This window comes from Oncorhynchus keta, unplaced genomic scaffold (assembly GCF_023373465.1).
Source record: "Oncorhynchus keta strain PuntledgeMale-10-30-2019 unplaced genomic scaffold, Oket_V2 Un_contig_6311_pilon_pilon, whole genome shotgun sequence".
Classification (NCBI taxonomy): Eukaryota; Metazoa; Chordata; class Actinopteri; order Salmoniformes; family Salmonidae; genus Oncorhynchus; species Oncorhynchus keta.
This window is the reverse complement of record NW_026288788.1, coordinates 84093-98289: the sequence shown is the minus strand read 5'-3', so window position 1 is coordinate 98289 and position 14197 is coordinate 84093.

The following is a 14197-nucleotide window of genomic DNA, read 5'->3' as shown; positions in this document are numbered from 1 at the left end:
ATCTTTATGTTTGAAGCCTGAAATGTGGCAAAATGTCGCAAAGTTCAAAGGGGCCGAATACTTTCGCACGGCACTGTATATGATATTATATTCCACCCATGATTCCTGCTTGGTTTGACTTCCTGTGTCAACAGAAGGGGACTGTTTGTTATGGTAACGCATGTACTCCAGCTACACTAAATATACAAAAGTATGTGGACATGCCTTCAAATTAGTGGATTCAGCTATTTCAGACACACCCGTTGCTGACAGGTGTTTAAAATCACCTGGGCCAGCCCCTCATAAATATCACCTGGGCCAGCCACTCTTAGATATCACCTGGGCCAGCCACTCTTAGATATCACCTGGGCCAGCCCCTCTTAGATATCACCTGGTCCAGCCCCTCTTAAATATCACCTGGGCCAGCCACTCTTAAATATCACCGGGCCAGCCCCTCTCAAATATCACCTGGGCCAGCCACTCTTAAATATCACCTGGGCCAGCCACTCTTAAATATCACCTGGGCCAGCCCCTCTTAAATATCACCTGGGCCAGCCCCTCTTAAATATCACCTGGGCCAGCCCCACTTAAATATCTCCTGGGCCAGCCACTCTTAAATATGACCTGGGCCAGCCCTTCTTAAATATCACCTGGGCCAGCTACTCTTAAATATCACCTGGTCCAGCCCCTCTTAAATATCACCTGGGCCAGCCCCTCTTAAATATCCCCTGGGCCAGCCAGTCTTAAATATCACCTGGGCCAGCCACTCTTAAATATCACCTAGGCCAGCCCCTCTTAAATATCACCTGGGCCAGCCACTCTTAAATATCACCTGGGCCAGCCACTCTTAAATATCACATGGGCCAGCCACTCTTAAATATCATTTGGGCCAGCCACTCTTAAATATCACCTGGGCCAGCCACTCTTAAATATCACCTGGGCCAGCCACTCTTAAATATCACCTGGGCCAGCCCCTCTTAAATATCACCTGGGCCAGCCCCTCTTAAATATAATCTGGGCCAGCCCCTCTTAAATATCACCTGGGCCAGCCACTCTTAAATATCACCTGGGCCAGCCCCTCAAATATCACCTGGGCCAGCCCCTCTTAAATATCACCTGGGCCAGCCCCTCTTAAATATCACCTGGGCCAGCCCCTCAAATATCACCTGGGCCAGCCACTCTTAAATATCACCTGGGCCAGCCACTCTTAAATATCACCTGGGCCATCCCCTCTTAAATATCACCTGGTCCAGCCCCTCTTAAATATCACCTGGGCCAGCCACTCTTAAATATCACCTGGGCCAGCCCCTCTCAAATATCACCTGGGCCAGCCACTCTTAAATATCACCTGGGCCAGCCACTCTTAAATATCACCTGGGCCAGCCCCTCTTAAATATCACCTGGGCCAGCCCCTCTTAAATATCTCCTGGGCCAGCCACTCTTAAATATCACCTGGGCCAGCCACTCTTAAATATCACATGGGCCAGCCACTCTTAAATATGACCTGGGCCAGCCACTCTTAAATATCACCTGGTCCAGCCCCTCTTAAATATCACCTGGGCCAGCCACTCTTAAATATCACCTGGGCCAGCCCCTCTTAAATATCACCTGGGCCAGCCCCTCTTAAATATCACCTGGGCCAGCCCCTCTTAAATATCACCTGGGCCAGCCACTCTAATATCACATGGGCCAGCCCCTCTTAAATATCACCTAGGCCAGCACAGGTGACAAAGCTTTCCACCAACAACATGGACAAGCCAGTACCTATGTAACACATACTGACTAAGGAAGTGACACCAGTCCGCATGTGATAATGTTCAATCTGGAAATATAAAGGAAAAACCAATGCCTGTAACAGTCAGGTCATTATTATTATCTCCATCCTGTCCTATTTAATGAGAGAGAGAGAGAGAGAGAGAGAGAGAGAGAGAGAGAGAGAGAGAGAGAGAGAGAGAGAGATAGAGAGAGAGAGAGAGAGAGAGAGAGAGAGAGAGAGAGAGAGAGAGAGAGAGAGAGAGAGAGAGAGAGAGAGAGAGAGAGACAGGGAAGAGGAGGGAGTGAGAGAGAGAGAGAGAGAGAGAGAGAGAGAGAGAGAGAGAGAGAGAGAGAGAGAGAGAGAGAGAGAGAGACAGGGAAGAGGAGGGAGGATGAGAGAGAGAGAGAGAGAGAGAGAGAGAGAGAGAGAGAGAGAGAGAGAGAGAGAGAGAGAGAGAGAGAGAGATGATGAGTGATGCGATGCGAGAGAGAGAGGAGTGATGCGATGCGAGAGAGAGGAGTGATGCGAGAGAGATAGGAGTGATGCGAGAGAGATAGGAGTGATGCGAGAGAGAGAGGAGTGATGCGATGCGAGAGAGAGAGGAGTGATGCGAGAGAGATAGGAGTGATGCGAGAGAGAGATAGGAGTGAGACAGGGAAGATGAGGGAGTGATGCGAGAGAGAGATAGGAGTGAGACAGGGAAGATGAGGGAGTGATGCGAGAGAGAGCAAGATAGAGAGAAAGAGAAAGAGGGGGGAGAGACAGGGAAAGATGAGGAGTGAGAGAGAGGGAAAGAGAGGGGGGAGAGACAGGGAAAGATGAGGGAGCGAGGAGTGAGAGGTTGGAGAAAATTGGGGAGAGATAGAAGAGAGGAGATAGAGAGGAGCCGGAGAAGAGAGAGGAGATAGAGAGGAGCCGGAGAAGAGAGAGGAGATAGAGAGGAGCTGGAGGAGATAGAGAGAGGAGAGAGAGAGGAATAGAGCCAATATTGTAGTTATTTTTCATCAAGTGCCAACACCCTAAACCTGTAAACCTCACAGTATGAGAGGAGATGGAGATCTATGATTGAGAGAGAGAGAGATTATTCTACTGTAAACCTCACAATATACTGAGTTCATTAAACTTGTATTTTTTTTCTGTGAGTCGATCGACTTCATTTTCAATTTCCACCTTGTCTGTGTGTGAAAAACGCACTGCTCAGCTGAAAATCACATTGACCTAGAGTAAACGGGCTTATGCACTTAGCAGAATTACATTACACTGAAACGGCGAGTTTAATTCACACACTATGAAATATTATAGTAGAAGCAATCTTTAACTATAACCAAACCTACTTTAATATCATAATTTTAATCTATTTAGTTTCGTAAAGATGATAATTAGTATCGAGCCAATATTCTGTTATTCTGGTTGCGTTTGAGAGGATACATCCTTTCTTTATTTTTAGTGGTGATACTGCATATACACAGGAGTATGTGGACACACCTTCACATTAGTGGATTTCAGCTGACAGGTGTATAAAGTAGAGCACACAGCCATGCAATCTCCATAGACAAATATTGGCAGTAGAATGGTCTTACTGAAGAGCTCAGTGACTTTCAACGTGGCATAGTCATAGTCACCTTTCTAACAAGTGAGTTTCTGCCCTGCTAGAGCTGCCCCAGTCAACTGTAAGTGCTGTTATTGTGAAGTGGAAACGTCTAGGAGCAACAACGGCTCAGCCATGAAGTGGGGCGGCAGGGTAGCCTAGCGGTTAGAGCGTTGGACTAGTAACCGGAGGGTTGCAAGTTCAAATCCCGAGCTGTTGTTCTGCCCCTGAACAGGCAGTTAACCCACTTTTCCTAGGCCGTCATTGAAAATAAGAATTTGTTCTTAACTGACTTGCCTAGTTTAATAAAGGTTACAAATAAATACAAAATAAGCTCACAGAACTGACCGCCGAGTGCTGTAGCTCAGTTGCAACAATCACTACCGAGTTTCAAATTGCCTCTGGAAATAACAACAACACAACAACTGTTCACCGTGGGTTTCCATGGCTGAGCAGCCGCACACAAGCCTAAGATCACCATGCGCAATGCCAAGCGTCGGCTGGATTGGTGTAAAGTCGCCATTGGACTCCACTGCAGCAGTGGAAACGAGTTCTCTGCAGTGATTAATGAAATCACTTCTCCATCTGCCCAATGGACGAATCTGGGTTTGGTGGATGCCAGGAGAACGCTACCTGACCCAAATGCATGTAGCAACAGTTTGGGAACGCCCCTGTGCACAAAGCGAGGTCTATACAGAAATGGTTTGTCAAGATTGTAACGACGACTGCGAGCCACACCTAATTTCCCAACATCAGTGCCAGACCTCACTAATACTCTTGTGGCTGAATGGAAGCAATTCCAGCCTCCTTCCCAGAAGACTGGAGGCTGTTATAGCAGCAAAGGAGGGACCAACTCCATATTAAGGCCGAGGATCCTGAGAATCTATCACCCCTCATGTTATTGTTATATGAGCCCACTCCCTTCTCCCGGCCTGTACTGGCCTGAAGTCAACATAAAAAAAACATGCTTGTTCCCTCATTTGAATAGATGTCTCTGCCTTTCTGCCTTTCTACATTTCCCAGCTCAGTAGTAGAAAACACAAAGCCCTGAGGCATCAGAAGGTCTCCAAGCAGAGCGGAGCAGTATAATAAAGGCTGATTGCTATGGAGAGTAGAGAATGTAACAAGCTACTGGCCTTGGAGAGGCGAAGCAGGGTTTTCATTGGCTGGTAATAGCAGGCTTTTGTCCGATAAAAATTTTTTAAAAGCCAATAAATAAAATTGGAGCCGGCCAATTGTCCTGGAGAAGAAAAATAAATCCCAAAGCGAAAATAATGCTTGTTCATTGATGGAAATACCAGTCGATGGAAATACGGTCTATGGATTAATTTGCATTATTTAGTGGAATTAAATTGGTACTTGTGTGCAGTATTTTTTTCATTATGTATCTTATCACAAGCATACAGCATTCAGATTCAGAGCATTTTGGTGGGAAATCTGTCAGACAGTGAAGTGCTGCAGCATCTTGTGCTGCTTTCAAGACAACTGGGAACTGGAAACAACATGAGGTCAAATCATGTTGTCTGTGATCTTTAGGTCAGAAAGTCAGACCGCTGGGAAGTTTGAATCCGGAGTTGGGCCGTTCGAAACGATTCCTTCCCCAGTCGGAGCTCCTTTTTTTGTTCCCAGTTTCCAGCTGTTTTGAAAACGGCATCAAACGGCAACGGAAGGCAGCTTTCATCAGCGAGTCACACACCACTTTTCATTTGGAAAACATAGAGGCCTACTTAATTGTTTGATTCCTGAATGTTTTAATACATATTATGATGCGTGACTTACCTTGCTTCAAAGTAGCCTATTAGACCTCTTGCCTTTCAACATTTCTAACGATACTTTTATCTCTGTCACATGAAACCACTCGCATGTGCAGTGTCCTTTTCACAACCGTGTAGCCTGCTGCCTTGAGCGCATCGCTGTGTGTATAATGTCAGTAAATAATAGTTTATCAACATTTTACCTGAACGTTTCGATCAGACTCATTGAATGTTTCTTTAGGTAGCCTACTGGTTGGATGAATTTGGACAGTTATTCTAACATGTTCAAAGTGCACATCCAAGAAGGACATCGTTGCATCCTCCACTTGCATTTCTATTATGAATTACCATATTCTGAAGGTGATTTTCTGTCATTCTGAGCACTGTGGGTGGACGCCCTAATCAGGTTACTCTGAGCACCGTGGGTGGACGCCCCTAATCAGGTTACTCTGAGCACCGTGGGTGGACGCCCCTAATCAGGTTACTCTGAGCACCGTGGGTGGACGCCCTAATCAGGTTACTCTGAGCACCGTGGGTGAACATCCTAATCAGGTTACTCTGAGCACCATGGGTGGACATGCTAATCAGGTTACTCTGAGCACCGTGGGTGGACGCCCCTAATCAGGTTACTCTGAGCACCGAGGGTGAACATCCTAATCAGGTTACTCTGAGCACTGTGGGTGGACTCCCTAATCAGGTTACTCTAAGCACCGTGGGTGGATGCCCTAATCAGGTTACTCTGAGCACCGTGGGTGGACATCCTAATCAGGTTACTCTGAGCACTGTGGGTGGACGCCCCTAATCAGGTTACTCTAAGCACCGTGGGTGGACATCCTAATCAGGTTACTCTGAGCACCGTGGGTGGACAACCCCTAATCAGGTTACTCTGAGCACCGTGGGTGGACATCCTAATCAGGTTACTCTGAGCACCGTGGGTGGACAACCCCTAATCAGGTTACTCTGAGCACCGTGGGTGGACATGCTAATCAGGTTCCTCTGAGCACCATGGGTGGACAACCCTAATCAGGTTACTCTGAGCACTGTGGGTGGACACCCTAATCATGTTACTCTGAGCACCGTGGGTGGACATGCTAATCAGGTTACTCTGAGCACCGTGGGTGAACATCCTAATCAGGTTCCTCTGAGCACTGTGGGTGGACATGCTAATCAGGTTACTCTGAGCACCGTGGGTGAACATCCTAATCAGGTTCCTCTGAGCACCGTGGGTGGACATGCTAATCAGGTTACTCTGAGCACCGTGGGTGAACATCCTAATCAGGTTACTCTGAGCACCGTGGGTGAACATCCTAATCAGGTTACTCTGAGCACTGTGGGTGGACATGCTAATCAGATTACTCTGAGCACTGTGGGTGGACATGCTAATCAGGTTACTCTGAGCACTGTGGGTGGATGCCCTAATCAGGGTACTCTGAGCACCGTGGGTGAACATCCTAATCAGGTTCCTCTGAGCACCATGGGTGGACAACCCCTAATCAGGTTACTCTGAGCACTGTGGGTGGACACCTAATCATGTTACTCTGAGCACCGTGGGTGGACATGCTAATCAGGTTACTCTGAGCACCGTGGGTGAACATCCTAATCAGGTTCCTCTGAGCACCGTGGGTGGACATGCTAATCAGGTTACTCTGAGCACCGTGGGTGAACATCCTAATCAGGTTCCTCTGAGCACCGTGGGTGGACATGCTAATCAGGTTACTCTGAGCACCGTGGGTGAACATCCTAATCAGGTTACTCTGAGCACCGTGGGTGAACATCCTAATCAGGTTACTCTGAGCACTGTGGGTGGACATGCTAATCAGGTTCCTCTGAGCACCGTGGGTGGACATGCTAATCAGGTTACTCTGAGCACCGTGGGTGAACATCCTAATCAGGTTCCTCTGAGCACCGTGGGTGGACATGCTAATCAGGTTACTCTGAGCACCGTGGGTGAACATCCTAATCAGGTTCCTCTGAGCACCGTGGGTGGACATGCTAATCAGGTTACTCTGAGCACCGTGAGTGAACATCCTAATCAGGTTACTCTGAGCACCGTGGGTGAACATCCTAATCAGGTTACTCTGAGCACTGTGGGTGGACATGCTAATCAGATTACTCAAGATTACAAAGGAACACCTATGTGAGAATGCTGTTCATTGACTACAGCTCAGCATTCAACACCATAGTTCCCTTAAAGCTCATCACTAAGCTAAGGACTCAGAGACTAAACACCTCCCTAAACACCTCCCTAAACACCCCTAAACACCTCCCTAAACACCTCCCTAAACACCCCCTAAACACCTCCCTAAACACCTCCCTAAACACCCCCTAAACACCTCCCTAAACACCCCCTAAACACCTCCCTAAACACCTCCCTAAACACCTCCCTAAACACCTCCCTAAACACCTCCCTAAACACCTCCCTAAACACCTCCCTAAACACCTCCCTAAACACCTCCCTAAACACCTCCCTAAACACCCCCTAAACACCTCCCTAAACACCTCCTAAACACCTCCCTAAACACCTCCCTAAACACCCCCTAAACACCTCCCTAAACACCCCCTAAACACCCCCCTAAACACCCCCTAAACACCTCCCTAAACACCTCCCTAAACACCTCCCTAAACACCCCTAAACACCTCCCTAAACACCCCCTAAACACCTCCCTAAACACCTCCCTAAACACCCCCTAAACACCTCCCTAAACACCTCCCTAAACACCTCCCTAAACACCTCCCTAAACACCCCCTCTGCAACTGGATCCTGGACATATAACATTTTTACATGCGTTTGACATGAATTTTATTGTTGTTATTCTGTCTCTCACTGTTCAAATAAACCTACCATTAAAATTATAGACTGATCATTTCTTTGTCAGTGGGCAAATGTACAAAATAAGCAGGGGATCGAATACTTTTTCCCCTCACTGTAAGAGCCAGACTACGGTTGGGAACTGCACATGGAGACAAAGATGGTCCTTTTTGGAGAAATGTCCTCTGGTCTGATGAAACAAAAATATAATTGTTTGGCCATAAGGACCATCATTATGTTTGGAGGAAGGCTTGCAAGCCGATAAACACAATCCCAACCGTGAAGCATGGGTGTGGATGTTGTGGGGGTGCTTTGCTGCAGGAAGGACTGGTGCACTTCAGAAAAGAGATGGCATCATGAGGGCGGAAAATTATGAGATGTTGCTTCGATATATGCACAAGACATCAGTCAGGAAGTTAACGCTTGGTTGCAAATGGGTCTTCCAAATGGACAATGACCCCAAGCATACTTCCAAAGTTGTGGCAAAATGGGGACAACAAAGTCAAGGTATTGGAGTGGCCATCACTAAGCCCTGAACTCAACTCTGGGCTGTTCAGCAGCATACTGTGAGCTGGAACGTTCAGCAGCATACTGTGAGCTGGGACGTTCAGCAGCATACTGTGAGCTGGGACGTTCAGCAGCATACTGTGAGCTGGAACGTTCAGCAGCATACTGTGAGCTGGGCTGTTCAGCAGCATACTGTGAGCTGGGACGTTCAGCAGCATACTGTGAGCTGGGACGTTCAGCAGCATACTGTGAGCTGGGACGTTCAGCAGCATACTGTGAGCTGGGCTGTTCAGCAGCATACTGTGAGCTGGGACGTTCAGCAGCATACTGTGAGCTGGGACGTTCAGCAGCATACTGTGAGCTGGGACGTTCAGCAGCATACTGTGAGCTGGGCTGTTCAGCAGCAGAGATATTGACAGATCTGTGATGACACAGCAGAGATAACTGTTATGGCTACTTTGAAGAATCTAAAATCTTAAATATATTTTGATTTGTTTAACACTTTTTTGGTTACTACATCAATTCCATGTGTTATATTATAGTTTTGATGTGTTATATTATAGTTTTGATGTCTTCACTATTATTCTACAATGTAGAAAATATTAAAAATAAAGAAAACCCATGAATGAGAAGAGGTGTCCAATCTTTTGGCTGCTACTGTATACACCAAACATCAGGAACACCTTCCTAATATTGAGTTGCGACCCCTTTCGCACTAAAGAGAGTGCTAAGACATTACAACAAGAGAGATACCACAACACCACATAAAGAGAGACCTCAGACATCACGTTAAGAGAGATACCACAACACCACATAAAGAGAGACCTAAGACATTACAACAAGATAAATACCACAACACCACATAAAGAGAGACCTAAGACATTACAACAAGAGAGATTCCACAACACCACATAAAGAGAGACCTAAGACATTACAACAAGAGAAATACCACAGCACCACATAAAGAGAGACCTAAGACATTACAACAAGAGAGATACCACAGCACCACATAAAGAGAGACCTAAGACATTACAACAAGAGAAATACCACAACACCACATAAAGAGAGACCTAAGACATTACAACAAGAGAAATACCACAACACCACATAAAGAGAGACCTAAGACATTACAACAAGAGAGATACCACAGCACCACATAAAGAGAGACCTAAGACATTACAACAAGAGAGATACCACAGCACCACATAAAGAGAGACCTAAGACATTACAACAAGAGAAATACCACAACACCACATAAAGAGAGAACTAAGACATTACAACAAGAGAGATACCACAGCACCACATAAAGAGAGACCTAAGACATTACAACAAGAGAGATTCCACAACACCACATAAAGAGAGACCTAAGACATTACAACAAGAGAAATACCACAGCACCACATAAAGAGAGAACTAAGACATTACAACAAGAGAGATACCACAGCACCACATAAAGAGAGACCTAAGACATTACAACAAGAGAGATTCCACAACACCACATAAAGAGAGACCTCAGACATCACGTTAACAGAGATACCACAGCACCACATAAAGAGAGACCTAAGACATTACAACAAGAGAGATTCCACAACACCACATAAAGAGAGACCTCAGACATCACGTTAAGAGAGATACCACAGCACCACATAAAGAGAGACCTAAGACATCACGTTAAGAGAGATACCACAACACCACATAAAGAGAGACCTAAGACATCACGTTAAGAGAGATACCACAACACCACATAAAGAGAGAACTAAGACATCACGTTAAGAGAGATACCACAGCACCACATAAAGAGAGACCTCAGACATCACGTTAAGAGAGATACCACAGCACCACATAAAGAGAGACCTAAGACATCACGTTAAGAGATACCACAACACCACATAAAGAGAGACCTAAGACATCACGTTAAGAGAGATACCACAGCACCACATAAAGAGAGAACTAAGACATCACGTTAAGAGAGATACCACAACACCACATAAAGAGAGACCTAAGACATTACAACAAGAGAGATACCACAGCACCACATAAAGAGAGACCTAAGACATTACAACAAGAGAGATACCACAGCACCACATAAAGAGAGACCTAAGACATTACAACAAGAGAAATACCACAACACCACATAAAGAGAGAACTAAGACATTACAACAAGAGAGATACCACAGCACCACATAAAGAGAGACCTAAGACATTACAACAAGAGAGATTCCACAACACCACATAAAGAGAGACCTCAGACATCACGTTAACAGAGATACCACAGCACCACATAAAGAGAGACCTAAGACATTACAACAAGAGAGATTCCACAACACCACATAAAGAGAGACCTCAGACATCACGTTAAGAGAGATACCACAGCACCACATAAAGAGAGACCTAAGACATCACGATAAGAGAGATACCACAACACCACATAAAGAGAGACCTAAGACATCACGTTAAGAGAGATACTACAACACCACATAAAGAGAGAACTAAGACATCACGTTAAGAGAGATACCACAGCACCACATAAAGAGAGACCTCAGACATCACGTTAAGAGAGATACCACAGCACCACATAAAGAGAGACCTAAGACATCACGTTAAGAGAGATACCACAACACCACATAAAAAGAGACCTAAGACATCACGTTAAGAGAGATACCACAGCACCACATAAAGAGAGAACTAAGACATCACGTTAAGAGAGATACCACAACACCACATAAAGAGAGAACTAAGACATCACGTTAAGAGAGATACCACAACACCACATAAAGAGAGAACTAAGACATCACGTTAAGAGAGATACCACAGCACCACATAAAGAGAGACCTAAGACATTACAACAAGAGAGATACCACAACACCACATAAAGAGAGAACTAAGACATCACGTTAAGAGAGATACCACAACACCACATAAAGAGAGACCTAAGACATCACGTTAAGAGAGATACCACAACACCACATAAAGAGAGACCTAAGACATTACAACAAGAGAGATACCACAACACCACATAAAGAGAGAACTAAGAAATCACGTTAAGAGAGATACCACAACACCACATAAAGAGAGACCTAAGACATTACAACAAGAGAGATACCACAACACCACATAAAGAGAGACCTAAGACATCACGTTAAGAGAGATACCACAACACCACATAAAGAGAGACCTAAGACATCACGTTAAGAGAGATACCACAACACCACATAAAGAGAGACCTCAGACATCATGTTAAGAGAGATACCACAACACCACATAAAGAGAGACCTCAGACATCACGTTAAGAGAGATACCACAACACCACATAAAGAGAGACCTAAGACATTACAACAAGAGAGATACCACAACACCACATAAAGAGAGACCTCAGACATCACGTTAAGAGAGATACCACAGCACCACATAAAGAGAGACCTCAGACATCACGTTAAGAGAGATACCACAGCACCACATAAAGAGAGACCTAAGACATTACAACAAGAGAGATACCACAACACCACATAAAGAGAGACCTAAGACATTACAACAAGAGAGATACCACAACCCCACATAAAGAGAGACCTAAGACATTACAACAAGAGAAATACCACAACACCACATAAAGAGAGACATAAGACATTACAACAAGAGAGATACCACAGCACCACATAAAGAGAGAACTAAGACATCACGTTAAGAGAGATACCACAACACCACATAAAGAGAGACCTAAGACATTACAACAAGAGAGATACCACAACACCACATAAAGAGAGACCTCAGACATCACGTTAAGAGAGATACCACAGCACCACATAAAGAGAGACCTAAGACATCACGTTAAGAGAGATACCACAGCACCACATAAAGAGAGACCTCAGACATCACGTTAAGAGAGATACCACAGCACCACATAAAGAGAGACCTCAGACATCACGTTAAGAGAGATACCACAGCACCACATAAAGAGAGACCTAAGACATTACAACAAGAGAGATACCACAACACCACATAAAGAGAGAACTAAGACATCACGTTAAGAGAGATACCACAACACCACATAAAGAGAGACCTAAGACATTACAACAAGAGAGATACCACAACACCACATAAAGAGAGACCTCAGACATCACGTTAAGAGAGATACCACAGCACCACATAAAGAGAGACCTAAGACATCACGTTAAGAGAGATACCACAGCACCACATAAAGAGAGACCTCAGACATCACGTTAAGAGAGATACCACAGCACCACATAAAGAGAGACCTCAGACATCACGTTAAGAGAGATACCACAGCACCACATAAAGAGAGACCTAAGACATTACAACAAGAGAGATACCACAACACCACATAAAGAGAGACCTCAGACATCACGTTAAGAGAGATACCACAGCACCACATAAAGAGAGACCTAAGACATTACAACAAGATAAATACCACAACACCACATAAAGAGAGACCTAAGACATTACAACAAGAGAGATTCCACAACACCACATAAAGAGAGACCTAAGACATTACAACAAGAGAAATACCACAGCACCACATAAAGAGAGACCTAAGACATTACAACAAGAGAGATACCACAGCACCACATAAAGAGAGACCTAAGACATTACAACAAGAGAAATACCACAACACCACATAAAGAGAGACCTAAGACATTACAACAAGAGAAATACCACAACACCACATAAAGAGAGACCTAAGACATTACAACAAGAGAGATACCACAGCACCACATAAAGAGAGACCTAAGACATTACAACAAGAGAGATACCACAGCACCACATAAAGAGAGACCTAAGACATTACAACAAGAGAAATACCACAACACCACATAAAGAGAGAACTAAGACATTACAACAAGAGAGATACCACAGCACCACATAAAGAGAGACCTAAGACATTACAACAAGAGAGATTCCACAACACCACATAAAGAGAGACCTAAGACATTACAACAAGAGAAATACCACAGCACCACATAAAGAGAGAACTAAGACATTACAACAAGAGAGATACCACAGCACCACATAAAGAGAGACCTAAGACATTACAACAAGAGAGATTCCACAACACCACATAAAGAGAGACCTCAGACATCACGTTAACAGAGATACCACAGCACCACATAAAGAGAGACCTAAGACATTACAACAAGAGAGATTCCACAACACCACATAAAGAGAGACCTCAGACATCACGTTAAGAGAGATACCACAGCACCACATAAAGAGAGACCTAAGACATCACGTTAAGAGAGATACCACAACACCACATAAAGAGAGACCTAAGACATCACGTTAAGAGAGATACCACAACACCACATAAAGAGAGAACTAAGACATCACGTTAAGAGAGATACCACAGCACCACATAAAGAGAGACCTCAGACATCACGTTAAGAGAGATACCACAGCACCACATAAAGAGAGACCTAAGACATCACGTTAAGAGAGATACCACAACACCACATAAAGAGAGACCTAAGACATCACGTTAAGAGAGATACCACAGCACCACATAAAGAGAGAACTAAGACATCACGTTAAGAGAGATACCACAACACCACATAAAGAGAGAACTAAGACATCACGTTAAGAGAGATACCACAACACCACATAAAGAGAGAACTAAGACATCACATTAAGAGAGATACCACAGCACCACATAAAGAGAGACCTAAGACATTACAACAAGAGAAATACCACAGCACCACATAAAGAGAGACCTAAGACATTACAACAAGAGAGATACCACAGCACCACATAAAGAGAGACCTAAGACATTACAACAAGAGAAATACCACAAC